At 41.6% G+C, this 19,003-nt stretch overlaps 1 protein-coding gene across 2 annotated transcripts in view; it reads right to left on the bottom strand.

Annotated features, from left to right (window-relative positions):
• LOC118367135 (thyroid hormone receptor alpha-B) overlaps window positions 1–960 on the bottom strand; it is a 160,343-nt gene extending 159,383 nt beyond the window's left edge. For both annotated transcript variants that reach the window (XM_035750224.2, XM_035750233.2), the window contains exon 1: window positions 641–960. The gene's annotated coding sequence lies outside the window, so the exon portion shown is untranslated. The remainder of the gene's footprint in view (window positions 1–640) is intronic.
• Between the last annotated feature and the right edge of the window lie 18,043 nt (window positions 961–19,003).

The raw sequence follows: 19,003 nt of genomic DNA, 5'->3' as shown, positions 1-19,003 counted from the left end.
TATGCCCTATGACTGTCAGAAATCAATATTCATGGAGCTATAGGCCTAGAATTATCCGTTTCATTCTGCGGTATCATAGCAAATGTGATGTGTAGTTTGTACTGTAACCCTTAGAAGTTGGCAGTTAGCCAAAGTATTTGCTGCAACTGTGCTACAAACATACCTGCACCAGATTTGAACAATATGACACTTACTTGCTAAAATAATATTTGAACCTCCTACACACAAAGCCACACAACCTGCATAATAATCGACAGATGCGTGCGTGCGTGCGTGTGTGTGCGTGTGCGTGTGCGTGTGCGTGTGTGTGTGTGTAGTATCATAAATTAATAAATACAAGTTAGGCCCCTCAGTTGATTATGTGAACACATTGCACACGGACTATCTGCATCGACAACTACATCAGACAATAAATTAAATAAACACTACAACAACAGTACAACAGTAATTGCGGCGAATTATATTTTAGCACGCACACTGTAGGAGGCCAAGGTGAAGCTATACTGTAGCCTACATAACGCTGCTGATCTGTCAAACCATGCAGCTACTGGGGCTAGGTTGGACAGAAAAATACGCACAAATGCGACATGCAAGGTGGGTAGAACACGTTTGAAAGTAAATATGTGCCAATGAGACTCACCGTCAGGTTCTTCTACTGTTTTGGACGGGAATACGGTTGTTTTGAGACTGAAACGAGGATGAAAAAGTCAAAGCCTCTCCGTATAAAGCGCAAGTGGAGTGGTAGGGTATGCAACTGCACAGTACCGGGCTTTTCTATTTTAAAAAATTCCTCTGCAAAGCGCCGCTTGCCGTCAAAACGTCTCGTGCGGTTCCTAATTTGCACTTAAACAAAGTCACAAGGTGCTCGTTATTTGGGATTTCCCATGAGGTATGTGTAAAAAGGTGCTCCAGTAACGTTTCGGTAGGCTGCCACGACAGGGAAATGGAATCAAGAGATATACTATTGCTCCTCCCTCCGCATATGTACAGTATGGGGCGCACACTGCTCTGGGCCAATGCAATGCTCTGGGCCCGCATAAAACAATTTCATAAAACTAGCTATCTACCGCTCTCTACAGGACTACCACTCTCTACAGGACTAACACTGTAAAGTACAAACACATCTACCTCTGATTCTAAAAACGTCTTTAAAAGTAGCAATATTCGATTTGAATGTGAGACCATAAGAATGAATGTAGCCTAGTGTGGAGATGTTGAGCATCCCCTGGCATTCACACTGATACAAGTCTGGCGTGGTGCGTTATTCTCGTCCTCATATAGGCTAGGTTCACCGAGGACGCGGTCCAGCTCCTCCCTTCACAAAGAAGAATGAAAGACCTCAAGTACCTGACTTGCCTTACCCGATGGGAGATGAGGTTAGGTGAGGACCATGAGCTTTTCTCAATAAGACAAAACCATTTTCAATCAAACTATTAAATACCCTAAAATAAATGACACCTATGAGATGAAAATATGAGGCTATTAATAAAATATAACGATTCTTATCACATGCCATGCTTATTGTCTGCTTATAATGATACACCTTGAAGGTATTCTATAGTCTACAGCAGTTTTGTATGGACCCAGAAAACCTACACATCTGACTGACAATAATTTGGACCGAACGCTGAGGGAGGACTTGGAGACAGGGCTCAACACTTGGGCAATGTTAAATACTCTACAGATAGCAGATGGGAAATTGTTATTAATAATGTGAGAAAGCCTGTCTGCAAAGCAGAAGTTTGGGTCGTATCCAAGTGCAATATGGGAGGGGATTGAATTTTCTGTCATATTGTATCAGTAGGAAGAGCTCCACATGTTACTGCCTAGAGACAACAAACTGGCTAGCTTATATAAGGATTTGATTTAATAACTTCCAAAATATGTATTTTACCATGACCCCAATGATGATGATTCCAAAACTGTCCGTTGATTTATATTAAGGTGACGTGCTAAAACATGACGACTTTTGCTTCCATTCGGCCTAAATAATCCCCCTCTTTTTCCCATTAAACAGAGCACTAAGATTTATATCATGACTGAGAGATATTTCCATCAATAGCATATGGATCCTTTCCTAGGTGGTAAGAGCACATATATAAGAATTATGCTATTTCTGCTGTTAGAGAGAACTCACACATTAAATGGCACAGGGTTTGACAAATCATGAGGCATGATGATATATGCATCCAAGGCATCAACGATGATTCAGAAAAATTCTGTCTATTTCACCCATTTCCATCTCATCTAAGAGCTGCATGGACATGGCTGAGCAGAATGTATGCTTACTGGCTCGGTTCAGTCAAACATCAGTCACATCATCTAATCTTCCAGACAAATATTTTTAGAGAAAAGCACACTATCGGGTGTATTAGGATATGTTTTCAGAACATTTAATGCTAGCACTTGTGACATGTACATTGGATGGACTCAACTATCGATTGAAATCACCCGTGTGAGGGAATAAAGATGGATCCTTCGTTGCTAAACCCTTGTCAACATGGTGTGTGACTGACTGATGTACAGCAGATGGGATCTGGGAGGTTTGATATGGGGAGTTGCTGTCTTTGATGGCAGCACCCTACACATTTCCGTTTGATCACACTGAGCAACAGTGTTTTCCCCCGGAACAAAGCAGCTAGTCCATCATAGGCTCATCTGACAGTCTGATCGAATTTATGTGTGTGTGTGCGTTGTGTGTAGGGGATTGAAGGGGCAGAGTGGAGGACTAGAGCGGCGAAAGGGCAATAGTAATTATTTTAGCTTCCATCGTGTGTTCAAATGACATGTAAACAAAGCAGTCAGTCCAATCACTGACTAGAGCACCCAACTGTTTTTCAATCCCTCTTGATATTCAATTGGAGATCTTTTCAGTCTGAGTGATTTATATTTTGACACCAGCCACTGCGCAATGTCATCCATAACCTATATGTGTTACTATATTAAGGATGTCCGTAGCTTATGCCTGCCCATAACATAATCCTACTGCCACCAATGGGCACTCTGTTCACAACGCCATACATGTGGTCTGCGGTTGTGAGGCCGGTTGGACGTATTGTCAAATTCTCTAAAACATAGTTGGAGGTGGCTTATGGTCAAGAGATTAACATTCAATTTTCTTGAAACAGCTGTGTGCAAAGTTTTCATCAAGGCAAAGTGTGGCTACTTTGAAGAATCTCAAATATAAAATATGTAATACTTTTTTAGTTACTAGATGATTCAATATGTGTTATTTCATCGTTTGGATGTCTTCACTATTATTCTACAGTGTAGAAAATAGTAAACATTTTTTTAAACCTGGAATGAGTAGGTGTGTCCAAACTTTTGACTGGTACCGTATATACAATTTTATAGACAGTATACTGTAAGTAGCCTGCGTCAGTCTTCGGAGGTGGAACCTCAACAAGCAATTCCGCTCTAGAACAGGAATTATATAGAAATAGGGGCGGGCATTGCCCTCAGGTGGGGTCCTTTTAATACTTTTTGTACTGAATTACAACAAAAAATGGACTCTGAATATCTCATTGTGGAATGATACATGTTTGATGTGATCTGCAAAAGTGGGAATTACTATTATTTACCTTTATTTAACCAGGCAAGTCAGTTAAGAACAAATTCTTATTTTCAATGACGGCCTAGGAACAGTGGGTTAACTGTCTGTTCAGGGGCAGAATGACAGATTTGTACCTTGTCAGGGATTTGAACTTGCAACCCTCCGGGGCCTTTGATGGCGAACGTTCTCCAGCCTTTAGCATTTTTAAACTAAAAGGCATTGCTTCCAATGTATCTCACAGATTGCTGTGTGCAACAACAGTGGAACAGGAGGTTTGTTCCAGTTTGATCCCACAATCAGCTTTTTCATGTTGAAAGGCATTATTGAACGAAACAATCAGCATTCCAATTTCACCTCTTCTTTGTCACAAAGAGGTTGACAGCTACTGGAGATGGTCTACGGTTGTCTACGTTTGGCTAACTGCCAGTAACTCTCAAAACATGGGGTTGATCATTCCACGCTCATCTGCAGAGAACTGATTTCCACGTTTGCACTACAAACAAGAAAAGAAAGTGCCAAAGATATAGAAACATCACTAGAATACCAAATCTTGGCACCCAGAACCAATTTTAAATGTGCACGCTGACCAGCTACTCGATCTAACAGTAATAAGAGACTACTGGAATATTACCATTTGAAGCCATCCTCCCAAATCATCCAGGGATGATGGTTTAGGCGGGATACAGTAGGTCAAGACTATAATTGGATCATGTGAGACATGCAAAGAAAGGAATGCCCACTTCCCGCCATCAAACCACACGCTACACAAGCATTTCGCTACACCCGCGATAACATCTGCTAAATATGTGTATGTATAACAGTATAATTTTAGTCCGTCCCCTCGCCCATACCCGGGCTCAAACCAGGGACCCTCTGCACACACCAACAACTGACACCCACGAAGCATCGTTACCCATCGCTCCACAAAAGCCGTGGCCCTTGCAGAGCAAAGGGAACCACTACTTCAAGGTCTCAGAGCAAGTGATGTCACCGGTTGAAACGCTATTAGCGCGCACCACCGCTAACTAGCTAGCCATTTCACATCCGTTACATATGCAACCAATAAAATGTGATTTGTGTTAACCGTGACAAGCGCTATGTAAATACTTGACCTTAATGACAAGTCTACAGCTTGTAAACTCTAATCCAATAAATGAATGGGATAGTAAAACCCCTCTTAAAAAGAATCCAAAACACACACGTGCGCACGAATGTACAGTGCACACACTCACAGTCAGCTTTCAATTCCTATAATCCAATTACAAATGTGCACTTTTAGATTATTTTTAATTATGTCACACGCACGCACACACACACACACACACACACACACACACACACACACACACACACACACACACACACACACACACACACACACACACACACACACACACACACACACACACACACACAAAGCCCCTTGACATAGATGCAGTGGGGGGAAAAAACATGTCTCAGTTCAAACCATTACCTTCCTTATCTGTTATTGTCCTATTGCTTTTAATTGTTACTTTACTGTCCTTAAACAACACTCAATTTCAGGTTATGTGCACTGAACCTTGATCAGACGTGTTCAAGCGTATTTGCAGTGGTGTAAAGTAACTAAGTAAAAATACTTTGAAGTACCACTTACATTTTTGGGGGTATCTATACTTTACTATACTATTTGTATTTTTGGCAACCTCTACTTTTACTCTACTACAATCCTAAAGAAAATAATGTGCTTTTTACTCGTCTCCATTTTCCCTGACATCCACAAGTACTTATTACGTTTCCAATGCTTAGGCAGGACAGCAAAATGGTCCAATTCACACAGCATCCTACTGCCTCTGATCTGGTGGACTCACTTAACACAAATACTGCGTTTGTAAATGGTCCCCTGAGTGTTGGAGTGTGCCCCTGGCTGTCCATTTTTTTTAAACACAATAAATTGTGCCATCTGTTTGGTTAATGTAAGGATTTTGATGTATAGCATTTACTTGAACTTTTAATCAAGTATGACAATTTAGTACTTTTTCACCCACTGTACTAAAGTACATTTAAAACCAGATACTTTTAGACTTTTAATCATGACTTAAGTTATTTTCTATTAAGGTACCTTTACTTTTACTCAAGTATGACAATTTGGTACTTTTTCCACCACTGCTTATTTTGTGGTGAACCATGTTAACCCCTCGGGTTCCTGTCATGTTGATTGTATCACGCAGAGCGCCAGTTCCTCGGATCACTGATAGGCCAGTCACTGGGAACATTTTTGCTTAATGGTCCACAATGATTTACATATGCCAATGGATGGAAAGAAAAAATGTATGCAGTCACTACTGTAAGTCGCTAGAATAAGAGCTTCTTGCTAAATGACTAAAATGTCAATGTAAAATGGATTTCAGGAATTTTGTTCCTATCAGCCTTTACATACAGTACATCAGAGTTCTAAATCAACATCATTACATTAGATTGATTGTGCTAATTTACTTTTGTAAATATTCATGGGACTGCTCTCTTACCCAAGTGTAGGCAGGAGGTTAGCCCACTATTTATGTTGATGCGTAATATGAGCCATTGTTATTCATCATTTAGAAAGGCTTTTTAGTAATTACAACTGCTTCCAGGTCAATGAGTGTTCTCCTCAGGTGAAAGCCAAAGGGTTAATTAGGCTACGATTCTCACTGAGGATTCACCCTTTCTCAATAATAGACAGAAAGAATTTGGCCTCAATCAATCAATCAATCAATCAATCAATCAATCAATCAATCCACACTCACTTTAATTCAGGACCTCAATCAACATAACTCATGCATAGGTTGGAGAATGGTTCACTCAGATTTAGTTCAATTCCCTGAAATGAATGAGCTGATCTTGCAGGGGATGCTTAGCAAAGAGGATGTTGTTCGTTGTCCAGTAACTCCGAATTCGTAACACTTAAACATATACCTGTCTTTGCAGTGATCTGTGAAATATAGAAATATAACTGTATAGAAATGTAACTGTATATTTACCAAGAAATATACTGTATATCATACATATGGTGCCCTGCCAAATGTGTCTCAAATTTCCACATCTTTCCTTTCTCTTCTTTCTGTGAACGTGTAGATTTTGGGGGAGATTGGGATTGTATGGTTTAAGAGAGGTCCTGCAGTGGCCAGTGTTTGTGACATTTTCTTTGGGAAACCCTATTGAGGAAGTGAAAATTGCAACAAATTGAGTGAAGAAAGGCCCAGGGCAGCTACAGCAACATACTGTGCCTTCAGAATGTGTTCACACCCCTTGACTTTTTCCACATTTTGTTGTGTTACAGCCTGAATTTAAAATGGATTAATTTGAGATTTGTGTCACTGGCAATGATGTCAAATTGGAATTGTGTTTTTAGAATGAATTACAAATTACTACAAAATGAAAAGCTGGAAAGTCTTGAGTCCAGAAGTATTCAAGCCCTTTGTTACGACAAGCCTAAATAAGTTCAGGAGTAAACATGGTCTTAACAAGTCACATAATAAGTTGCATGGACTCACTGTGTGCAATAATAGTGTTTAATATGATTTTTTATGTACCCCACACATACAACTATCTGTAAGGTCCCTCAGTCGAACAGTGAATTTCAATCCCAGATTGAACCACTTCACAAAGACGGGCACCTATTGGTAGATGGGTAAAAAAAACACACAAAAAAACAGACATTGAATATCCAGAACCAATTCAGGAAATGAAACCAACCAAGGAAATGTATAGTATTATACAAAGCCATGAGTGCATAACTCCCTTCCACCTTAGTGAACAGCAAACCTGGTTTAAAAAAAACAAATAAAGCAACACCTCACGGCACAGCACCTCTCGCCCATGTGACCTACTTGTTGTGTATATGAACTGACAGGTAAACTATTTTTACCAAAAGTATGTGGACACCTGCTCATCGAACATCTCATTCCAAAATCATGGACATTAATATGGAGTTGTTCCTCTCTTTGCTGCTATAACAGCCTCCACTCTTCTGGGAAGGTTTTCCACTAGATGTTGGAACATTGCTCGGGGACCTGATTCCATTCAGCCACAAGAGCATTAGTGAGGTCGGGCACTGATGTTGGGCGATTAGGCCGGGCTCACAGTCGGCATTCCAATTCATCCCAAAGGTGTTTGATGGGGTTGAGGTCAGGGCTCTGTGCAGTACGGTCAAGTTCTTCTACACCGATCTCGACAAACCATTTCTGCATGGACCTCGCTTTGTGCACGGGGGCATTGTCATGCTGAAACAGGAAAGTCCTTCTCCAAACTTTTGCCACAAAGTTGGAAGCACAGAATCGTCTAGAATGTCATTGTATGCTGTATCATTAAGATTTCCCTTCACTGAAACTAAAGGGCCTAGCCCGAACCATGAAAAACAACCCCAGACTATTATTCCTTATCGACCAATCTTTACAGTTAGTCCTATACATTCGGGCAGGTAGCATTCTCCTGGCGTCCGCCAAACCCAGATTTGTCCGTTGGAGTGCCAGATGGTGAAGCATAATTCATCACTCCAGAGAAGGCGTTTCCACTGCTCCAGAGTCCAATGGTGCCAGGTTTTACACCACTCCAGCCAACACTTGGCATTGTGCATGGTGATCTTAGGCTTGGGTGCTGCTGCTCGGGCATGGAAACCCATCTCTTGAAGCTCCCGAAGAACAGTTCTTGTGCTGAAGTTGCTTCCAGAGGCTGTTTGGAACTCGGTAGTGAGTGTTGCAACCGAGGACAGGTGACGCGCTACGTGATTTAACCTAAAACACAAGGTCAAATATACTGTACAATGGAGTTGCTTACCAAGACAACATTGAATGTTCCTGAGTGACCTAGTTACAGTTTTGCTGTGCGTATGTGTGCGTGCGTGTGAGTGCGCATTTGTGGTTCAAACGAGGTTAGCTTATAAGGCAACCAATTAGCCTTTACAATTTACTATTCTCCCTTTGTACTCTCAGAGAGGAATGCTAACAAATGAGAGTTCATGTAGCAAATGCATATTAGGGGCTGATATTACAGAGGTTTGTCTGCTCTGCTCAGAATAATGGATTGGGTCGTCTACAGCTGTCCACTCCCTAAACGGCGCCAGCGCGTAATCTGCCTCCTGATGTATTTCCCCCCTGATTTAAGCATGTTTTCCTCTGGGGCAACACAGACCCTCCAAATGAAACACTAATGTGATAATGATATACTGCAAAAGCAGCTGTAACACAGCGCAGGCAATAGTTTCACAAAATGAAAGACCCTTTCTATAAGATGCTGTTTTTAGTGTGTGGTTTAAGTGAGTGGTGACAAGCCAAGGCGGAGAGGGTGTGAAGTGTAAAGCAATATGTAGCCAAGATGTCTGTGGCCATGGAGAACCAGTGCAATAACAAAAACGGATCCAAGCTGTATCCGGAGAAATGATATTCCCCTATGGGTTTTCATTCTGTCACAGTATGAACACGAGGGGCTAATCCAATGTTAATTAAGAAGGCAGATGAACCCAAGTTGCTGCTAGTACACAGTATACCACATCCCCTTGTTGACACGGAAGCCCCATTCATTGTCATGGCAACCGATAAACCTGTCATGACTAGGAAAATCTCCAACAGGTTAAACTGGGAATAGTCTCGTGCTAAAACAATACCTGAAGGGTAATGTTGATGAGAGATTTCACACCAGATTATGATACATTTGTTCTAGTTGGTTCTTCAAATGAGGCATACAGATGTAGGATCTTAATTTGAGCCAGTTTGCTACAGCAGGAAAATAATCCTACAGTTTACAGTAATGTGAATTATTATATGGATTATAATTCATGGACATTTTTGTAGGGGCTGATACATTTTTCATAAGGGGAAATCATGTCTGAAATTTCTAAGTGCATCTTACAAACTTCAGAAGCCTTTTTAAACCTTAAATACACTACAATATTTGAATTTCCTACATTGCAGGAAAGTTCTGTAACAGAGAAATCCGATTAAGAGCCTACTGTACATATGTAAGAGTATGCTTAGGACTTAGGACAAGTATGCTTGTTAATGCTGATTTTGCAGTTTCGTAAGTAACTCATATGGCTGTTGTATATTGTTGGCTTATGGTCTTGTTATTGTTTTTGTTCACTTTCCTGCATTGCATTTTTATTTTTTCATTTAAGCATCCATATCTGAAATGTGCTATATAAATCAAGTTTGATTGGATAATTAATCGCTTTTTTCATGCTTGTAGAACAAAAAAACCTGCGTGTTCGACAGTCGTGTTTAGCTGAGTCACTTACATACTGCTTACCAGGCCCAGCCGGTGTGTAGCTGAAAAACACTCACTGAGGACTGAATTCTATGTACAACTCTATGGGGGCTGTATTCTAATTCGAATGGTTAAACAAACATGTGATGTGCCATGTTGAAGACACTACATCAGCCTCCGCTTTCGAAGGAATATTTATGAGGCATTCTCAGTATTACCTTTGACTTGTATTACCCAGGTCGCCATGGGAACCTATGTTGCAACTAGAAACTAATGGGTACCTGGCTCTCGAAAGGAAGGAAATTGGTGAATGAAGGCAGGCATCATGGGTTAAGGCACTTACAGTGTAACTAATAACACATAGACATGTTGCTAGCTGTAATGGGCAAAGATTGATGTTTCCCCCCCCCCGCCCCCCCAAGCACTATTACATGGCTCTGCTAAACCCATTAACCCCATTACCGAAAAGTTTATTTCATACAGTCAGTCCCAAACAAAATCATAAAATCTCCTGACTCTATGAGACAAGCAGATGTTTCGAGGAAGTCATTACTCTTCAGAAGAGGACACAATGGGAGATTCTCAATTGGTCAAAATGCCTGTCCTCTCTTATGCTCCTCCGTCCTCCTCTCCTCCGTGACCCAGAAACCATTAAGTGGTCACCGTATGAAGGAGAGTGTCAATTTGTTAATAGGCAAATGGAGGAGTTTGCTCCAATCCTCGATTGCCTCATCCGGTCTATTCTACCGCAGAAGAGTTTTGAAGTCCACCCCACCCCTTTGAAACAGCTTGTTGAGAAAAGCATGCACACATTTATTCAAAACAACATGCTTCTAATTCTTTCATTTATACAATGAACAAGAAGATCCATTTGTTTTGATACACATACCCCCTCTGTTAACATAATTTGCCTGATGATGCGCTAGTGGAGAAGGAGAGTCTTATTTCAAACAAGCACATTTTGTTTCCGCATTTCATTTCCTTGCCACCTCTCTTCGATGAACTTTGACCTTTTTCAAAAGGTGGCAAGGAGAGGGCGGAGGAGAGGAGGCGAGGAATGGAGGAAATCTCAATGTAATTCTCCCAATGTCTTTAAATCCTAATCCTTAATGGCGCCCAAATTATCTCTCATGTCCTCCTGGTAATACGAGAATGGCTGTGCTCAACCCACTGTCTGGTTAATACTTGGTAAATCCCCCTAAATCCCCTTTCTCTCCGGCATAATCTGATGAGAGAATCTGTTCTCAACCCAGCGTCACATCTCTGGCATCTACCGCTGATGGAGTTCATGAGCTGGGCCTCTCTGAACTGGATCTCTCTGTGTGTGTGTTGTGTGTGTGTGTGTGTGTGTGTGTGTGTGTGTGTGTGTGTGTGTGTGTGTGTGTGTGTGTGTGTGTGTGTGTGTGCTCGTGCGCATGCGTGCGTGTAAAATACGTTAAAAAAGAAACGTCCTCTCACTGTCAATTGCGTTTATTTTCAGCAAATTTAACATGTTAACGTCTTTCTGATAAAGGGACAATTCTTGTTTTTGCTGAGTTTATACAGGATACCTATGAGCTGAGCAGTAAGAGAAACTGGGCATCTACCACCCCACTATCAGTTAGGGGGGGTAATGTCCAACCTCCCCACACACACACACACACTTTTGATACGAAATCACCATCACCCACTAATTAATTAGTACTTTTGCAGATTAAAAGTGTTAGAGCTAGTAATGCAATATATATATTTTTTAATTAGCTGACATAGCCAACTAATACTGTATACAGTGGAAGTCGGAAGTTTACATACACCTTAGCCAAATACATTTAAACTCAGTTTTTCACAATTCCTGACATTTAATCCCAGCAATAAATCTCTGTTTTAGGTCAGTTAGGATCACCACTTTATTTTAAGAATCTGAAATGTCAGAATAATAGTAGAGAGAATGATTTATTTAAGCTTAAATATATTTAATCACATCCCCAGTGAGTCAGCAGCTTACATACAATCAACTAGTATTTGGTAGCATTGCCTTTAGGGTGTTTAACTTAGGTCAAACGTTTCGGGTAGCCTTCCACAAGCTTCCCACAATAAGTTGGGTGAATTTTGGCCCATTCCTCCTGACAGAGCTGGTGTAACTAAGTCAGGTTTGTAGGCCTCCTTGCTCGCACACGTTTTACAGTTCTGTCCACAAATGTTCTATAGGATTGAGATCAGGTCTTTGTGATGTCCACTCCAATAACTTGACTTTGTTGTCCTTAAGCCATTTTGCCACAACTTTGGAATTATGCTTGGGGTCATTGTCCATTTGGAAGACCCAGCTTTAACTTCCTGACTGATGTCTTGAGATGTTGCTTCAATATATCTACATAATTTTCCTAACTCATGATGCCATCTATTTTGTGAAGTGCACCTTTCCCTCCTGCAGCAAAGCACCCCCACAACATGATGCTGCCACCCCCGTGCTTCACAGTTGGGATGGTTTTCTTCGGCTTGCAAGCCTCCCCCTTTTTCCTCCAAACATAACGATGGTCATTATGGCCAAACAGTTCTATTTTTGTTTCATCAGACCAGAGGACATTTCTCCTAAAAGTGAGATCTTTGTCCTCATGTTCAGTTGCAAACCGTAGTCTGGCTTTTTATTGAGGTTTTGCAGCAGTGGCTTCTTCCTTGCTGAGCGGCCTTTCAGGTTATGTCGATATAGGACTCGTATTACTGTGAATATAGATACCTTTGTACCTGTTTCTTCCAGCATCTTCACAAGGTCCTTTGCTGTTGTTCTGGGATTGATTTGCACTTTTCACGCCAAAGTACGTTCATCTCTAGGGGACAGAACGCGTCTCCTTCCTGAGCGGTATGATTGCTGCGTGGTCCCATGGTATTTATACTTGCGTACTACTGTTTGTACAGATGAACGTGGTACCTTCAGGCGTTTGGAAATTGCTCCCAAGGATGAACCAGACTTGTGGAGGTTTACAATTTTGTTTCAGTCTTGGCTGATTTCTTTTGATTTTCCCATGATGCCAAGCAAAGAGGCACTGAGATTAAAGGTAGGCCTTGAAATACATCCACAGGTGCACCTCCAATTGACTCAAATTATGTCAATTAGGCTATCAGAAGCTTCTAAAGCCATGACATAATTTTCTGGAATTTTCCAAGATGTTTAAAGGCACAGTCAACTGAGTGTATGTAAACTTCTGACCCACTGGCATTGTGATACAGTGAATTATAAGTTAAATAATCTGTCTGTAAACAATTGTTGGAAAAATGACTTGTGTCATGCACAAAGTAGATGTCCTAGCCGACTTGCCAAAACTATAGTTTGTTATGAAATGTGTGGAGTGGTTGAAAAACGAGTTTTAATGAGTCCAACCTAAGGGTATGTAAATGTTTGACTTCAACTTTATATAGCACAACTTTGGATTTCACCCCCATCTCATTTTCAAATGGTTTAGACCGTTTGGAAGTTTTGACTAGGGGTGAGCTTCTCTTCTTCTCCTGCTTGGACCATGCAGTGCAGGTAGCAAAAATAATTGCTGTCCTCATTATAAAACTATTAACTAACTATGTAAGCTCAGCAAAAAAAGAAACATTCTCTCACTGTCAACTGCTTTTATTTTCAGCAAACTTGTGTAAATATATGTATGAACATAACAAGATTCAACAACTGAGGCATAAACTGAAGCATAAACAGACATGTGACTAACAGAAATTGAAAAATGTGTCCCTGAACAAAGGGGGGAGGGGGTCTAAATCCAAAGTAACAGTCAGTATCTGGTGTGGCCACCAGCTGCATTAAGTACTGCAGTGCATCTCCTCCTCATGGACTGCACCAGATTTGCCAGTTCTTGCTGTGAGATGTTACCCCACTCTTCCACCAAGGCACCTGCAAGTTCCTGGACATTTCTGGGGGGAATGGCCCTAGCCCTCACCCTCCGATCCAACAGGTCCCAGACGTGCTCAATTGGATTGCGATCCGGGCTCTTCACTGGCCATGGCAGAACACTGACATTCCTGTCTTGCAGGAAATCACGGACAGAACGAGCAGTATGGCTGGTGGCATTGTCATGCTAGAGGGTCATGTTAGGATGAGCCTGCAGGAAGGGTACCACATGAGGGAGGAGAATGTCTTCCCTGTAACGCACAGTGTTGAGATTGCCTGCAATGGCAACAAGCTCAATCCAATGATGCTGTTACACGCCGCCCCAGATCATGACGGACGCTCCACCTCCAAATCGATCCCACTCCATAGTACAGGCTTTGGTGCAACGCTCATTCCTTCGACGATAAACACGAATCTGACCATCACCCCTGGTGAGACAAAACCGCTACTCGTCAGTGAAGAGCACTTTATGCCAGTCCTGTCTGGTCCAGTGACGGTGGGTTTGTGCCCATAGATGACATTGTTGCCAGTGATGTCTGGTGAGGACCTGCCTTACAACAGGCCTACAAGCCCTCAGTCCAGCCTCTCTCAGCCTATTGCGGACAGTCTGAGCACTGATAGAGGGATTGTGCGTTCCTGTTGTAACTTAGGCAGTTGTTGTTTCCATCTTGTACCTGTCCCGCAGGTGTGATGTTCGGATGTACCGATCCTGTGCAGGTGTTGTTACACGTGGTCGGCCACTGCGAGGATGATCAGCTGTCCGTCCTGTCTCCCTATAGCTCGGTCTTAGGTGTTTCACAGTATAGACATTGCAATTTATTGCCCTGGCCACATCTGCAGTCCTCATGCCTCCTTGCAGCATGCCTAAGGCACATCCACGCAGATGAACAGGGACCCTGAGCATCTTTCTTTTGGTGTTTTTCAGCGTCAGTAGAAAGGCCTCTTTAGTGTCCTAAGTTTTCATAACAGTGACTTACTTGCCTACCGTCTGTAAACTGTTGGTGTCTTAACGACTGTTCCACAGGTGCATGTTCATTAATTGTTTATGGTTCATTGAACAAACTTGGGAAACAGTGTTTAAACCCTTTACAGTGAAGATCTGTGAAGTTATATGGATTTTTACGAATGATCTTTGAAAGACAGGGTCCTGAAAAGGGGACATTTCATTTTTTGCTGAGTTCATATCTAAAAATGACCATATAGCCTAATTGTCACACCCTGCTCTGTTTCACTTGTCTTTGTGATTGTCTCCACCCCCCTCAAGTGTCGCCCATCTTCCCCATTATCCCCTGTGTATTTATACCTGTGTTTTTGTTTGTCTGTTGCCAGTTCGTCTTGTTTGTCAAGCCAACCAGCGTTTTTGTGTCAGCTCCTGTTTTTCCCCAGTCTCTCGTTTCTCATCCTCCTCATTTTTTACCCTTGCCTGTCCTGACCCTGTACCCACCCGCCTGACCAATCTGTCTGCTCCTGACCTTGAGCCTGCTTGCCGTCCTGTACCTTTGCCCCACCTCTGGATTACCGACCTCTGCCTGGCCTGACCCTGAGCCTGCCTGCCGTCCCATATCTTTCCCCTGTTGCTATAATAAACATTGATACTTCAACACGGTCTGCATCTGGGTCTTACCTTGATACCTGATACTAATTGTTTAAAGCAAAACTATCGAAACTATTGCTGATGGTGAACTTGAAAAATCAAAATCAAATCTAATGTAATCCCCAATCAGAATGTAGCCTACCTATAGCCAGATGAGAGTTGTCTCTGATGGTAGCTTAGGCTACTTTTATGCCGGTAAAACACCATTTTCAATAGCACATTTGATCAAAATAACCTAGCAAATTACATGGGTTGTCACTCAACTAATGGCCTAATATTGTGCAAGTCATTTTACAAAAATGTGAATGCTGAAGGTGACACACAGATGTGACAGATGAGGAATAGGCCTACCTCTCGTTAGTCAGCATGCGAGCTGTGTTCAGCCCGCAATTTGACTATGTTATTAATATTGCCTGGGTTTGTTCGGCATGCAAAATAGCTTGTATATCAATGACTGCCAACCTAATTACATGCTTAGTTTGAGAGGACGCAGTTGTCACAAAAGATGAGAGGTATTTTTGGAAGGTAGAAAGAAAGTAATTTGAGCAACCAAAAAAAGTGTGAACCGGCGATTCTTTACTTTTGAATAGATTTGCTGGCTGATTTGCTGCTACAATTTGAATGGTTTGGGTTCCTGCTGACAGATGCACTCATATCTTAAACATTTTAACCTGGGACCGATGCGTATCGGTTACTTCTCTAAATTAATACCCATTGATGGTGCGTCACAGACACTGCGTACTTTTTGGAGACAGCGCTATGGTAGCTTGAAAAAGATTGGTAGGTGTGGTTGCTAACTAACTGTAAACAACCTCAGCTAGCTAACTAACCATCTTAGCTAACGGTGTGGTGAAACAATTCACTTGTTTACCATTAGTTAGCGGTGCTTCACTCTTTGCTAGCAAATGAAGGCTGTCTCGAAAACGGACAAATCCAATTCTGTTTTTACTGTTGCAGTTTGTGATGTCTCCACTTTCCAAGTGTATTGCTAGCCATCATTACTTGAGAGTCGGTTATTGTTGAAGCATCATTGCTATTTCCACCAGATCTCAACCAAACCTAAGATGTGTTTATTTCTGGTGTGTATGTTACATGTGTAGAAGACGCAATCATCATGGTCAATGAAAATATAACAGAGTACAAGGGAACAGCAATGAGAAGCCTGGGCATCCTGAATGCATACCGATTGACATACTGAATACTGAATGACAGCCATCCCTGAACAGTCCCCACTCCAGATTCGAGAGCAGGTAATTCAATTCCCCATGACTACTCCAGGTATTTTCACAGTCTTGCACTCACCATAAGCTTTCAAACACACACTTCATTTAACTATCTGCTCCTTCAAACGAAGCATTAGCATATTCCAGCTGCCGAGTGTCACATTAATTTGCACATTTTATGGCCCTTATTAAGGGGTGAGTTTAGTGTCTCTGCATTAGCCTGCTGCATCACATGAGTCGGGCGACACAGAAGGCACATTTTCATTAGGCCCTCAAAGACAAGGCAAGACAAGGTGCTAATCACAAGCATCAAAAATTGTGTATTCTTTTTATGTCACTAAAGCAAGACCCCCTCAAAGACAAGGCAAGACAAGGTGCTAATCACAAGCATCAAAAATTGTGTATTCTTTTTATGTCACTAAAGCAAGACCGCCTCAAAAGGGCAATTTCTGTAAAAAGAAATTGACGGGTTAAATCATAAGACTAAAGCAATTGATTACTATCGCTAATAAAATGGCTGCCGCTCACTCATGTCTTTACAATTCAATGGGGGTTGTATCATAATGTGTAAACAATTCTGAACCTGGTTGGTATATATACATTTTTACATTATGTGTTAGACAGACGTTCTTATCCAGAATAACTTACATGACCGATTAGGGATAAGTGCCTTGTTCAAGGGCACATTAACAGATTTTTCATTTAATTGGCTATGGGATTACAAACCAACAACCTTTCGGTTGTTACTGACCTAACACGTCCACAACATGCAATCCTCAGCCTTCCTTGTGAGGCTATTTACGTGGTATTACGCAGTGGCTGGGACATATTCTCACCTCCTGCATTTCAATAGCTCTTCACACAAACACTCATGGAGTGTGGAAATGACAAGGTGACATTGTAAAACAACAGATGAGAGTGCATCATTTTTTTTTATAAAGGGAGATGTAATTATTCATAGGCAACCTATATTTGACTTTGTGTATACATCAAATGTTATCACAATGAATATTCTCTCCGAAGTTAATTTCATCCTAGTTTTGACAGCGTTTGCATACAAATATCGCAGGTTGACGTTTATTGCCATGAATCTTGCCCTGGAGGGAGAACTGAGTGATTTCCGCTAGATGGGCCAACTGGAAAGTAAAAATTGTCTATATCATAAGAATGATAGAAAACAAAAATGTGCTTTTTGGTCTTACTTTTAAGGTTAGGGTTAGTGTTTTATTACTTTGTGGCTGTCTCCAGGCCAAGATTCATGACAATAAATGCCAACCTTCAAAAATATGTTTTTTTACGGAAGAGTGGTCAGAAAAACAGCAATTTCTTAAAGAAAGGAATAAGCAAAAACTTTTGGTGTTCCCCAAAAGGCATGTGGGAGACTCCCCAAACATATGGAGGAAGTTACTCTGGTCAGATGAGACAAAAATTTAGTTTTTTGGCCATCAAGGAAATCTCTATGTCTGATGCAAACCCAACACCTCTCATCACCCAGAGAACACCACCCCCACAATGAAGCATGGTGTTGGCAGCATCATGCTGTGGGGATGTTTTTCTTCGGCAGCAACTGGGAAACTGGTCAGAATTGAAGGAATGATGGATGGCGCTAGATACAGGGAAATTCTTGAGGGAAACCTGTTTCAGTCTTCCAGAGATTTCAAATCAAATCAAATAAAATGTATTTTAAATAGCCCTTCGAACATCAGCTGATATCTCAAAGTGCTGTACAGAAACCCAGCCTAAAACCCCAAACAGCAAGCAATGCAGGTGTAGAAGCACGGTGGCTAGGAAAAACTCCCTAGAAAGGCCAAAACCTAGGAAGAAACCTAGAGAGGAACCATGCTATGTGGGGTGGCCAGTCCTCTTCTGGCTGTGCCAGGTGGAGATTATAACAGAGCATGGCCAAGATGTTCAAATGTTCATAAATGACCAGCATGGTCAAATAATAATAATCACAGGCAGAACAGTTGAAACTGGAGCAGCAGCACGGCCAGATGGACTGGGGACAGCAAGGAGTCATCATGTCAGGTAGTCCTGAGGCATGGTCCTAGTGCTCAGGTCCTCCGAGAGAGAAAAAGAAAGAGAGAACTAGAGAGGGCATACTTAAATTCACACAAGACACCGGATAGGACAGGATAAGTACTCCAGATATAACAAACTGACCCTAGCCCCCCGACACATAAACTACTGTAGCAAGTGCTATGATGGGGTCTAAAACCAGACTGAAGCATTTCATATACATTGCTTGTCTTCGGGAAGGCAGTGAGTTGCTGCGAAACAGCCTTTTCTAAAAATTTTGAGAGGAATGGAAGATTCGATATAGGCCGATAGTTTTTTATATTTTCTGGGTCAAGGTTTGGCTTTTTCAAGAGAGGAGTTTGGTACACATCCGGTGGATAGAGAGTTGTTTATTATGTTCAACATAGGAGGGCCAAGCACAGGAAGCAGCTCTTTCAGTAGTTTAGTTGGAATAGGATCCAGGTTTAGAGGCCATGATTATTTTCACCATTGTGTCAAGAGATATAGTACTAAAACACTTGAGCATCTCT

The sequence above is a fragment of the Oncorhynchus keta genome, chromosome 3 (genome assembly GCF_023373465.1).
Source record: "Oncorhynchus keta strain PuntledgeMale-10-30-2019 chromosome 3, Oket_V2, whole genome shotgun sequence".
Lineage (NCBI taxonomy): Eukaryota > Metazoa > Chordata > Actinopteri > Salmoniformes > Salmonidae > Oncorhynchus > Oncorhynchus keta.
The sequence above is the reverse complement of the archived record's forward strand: the minus strand, read 5'-3'. Positions and strand labels throughout refer to the sequence as shown.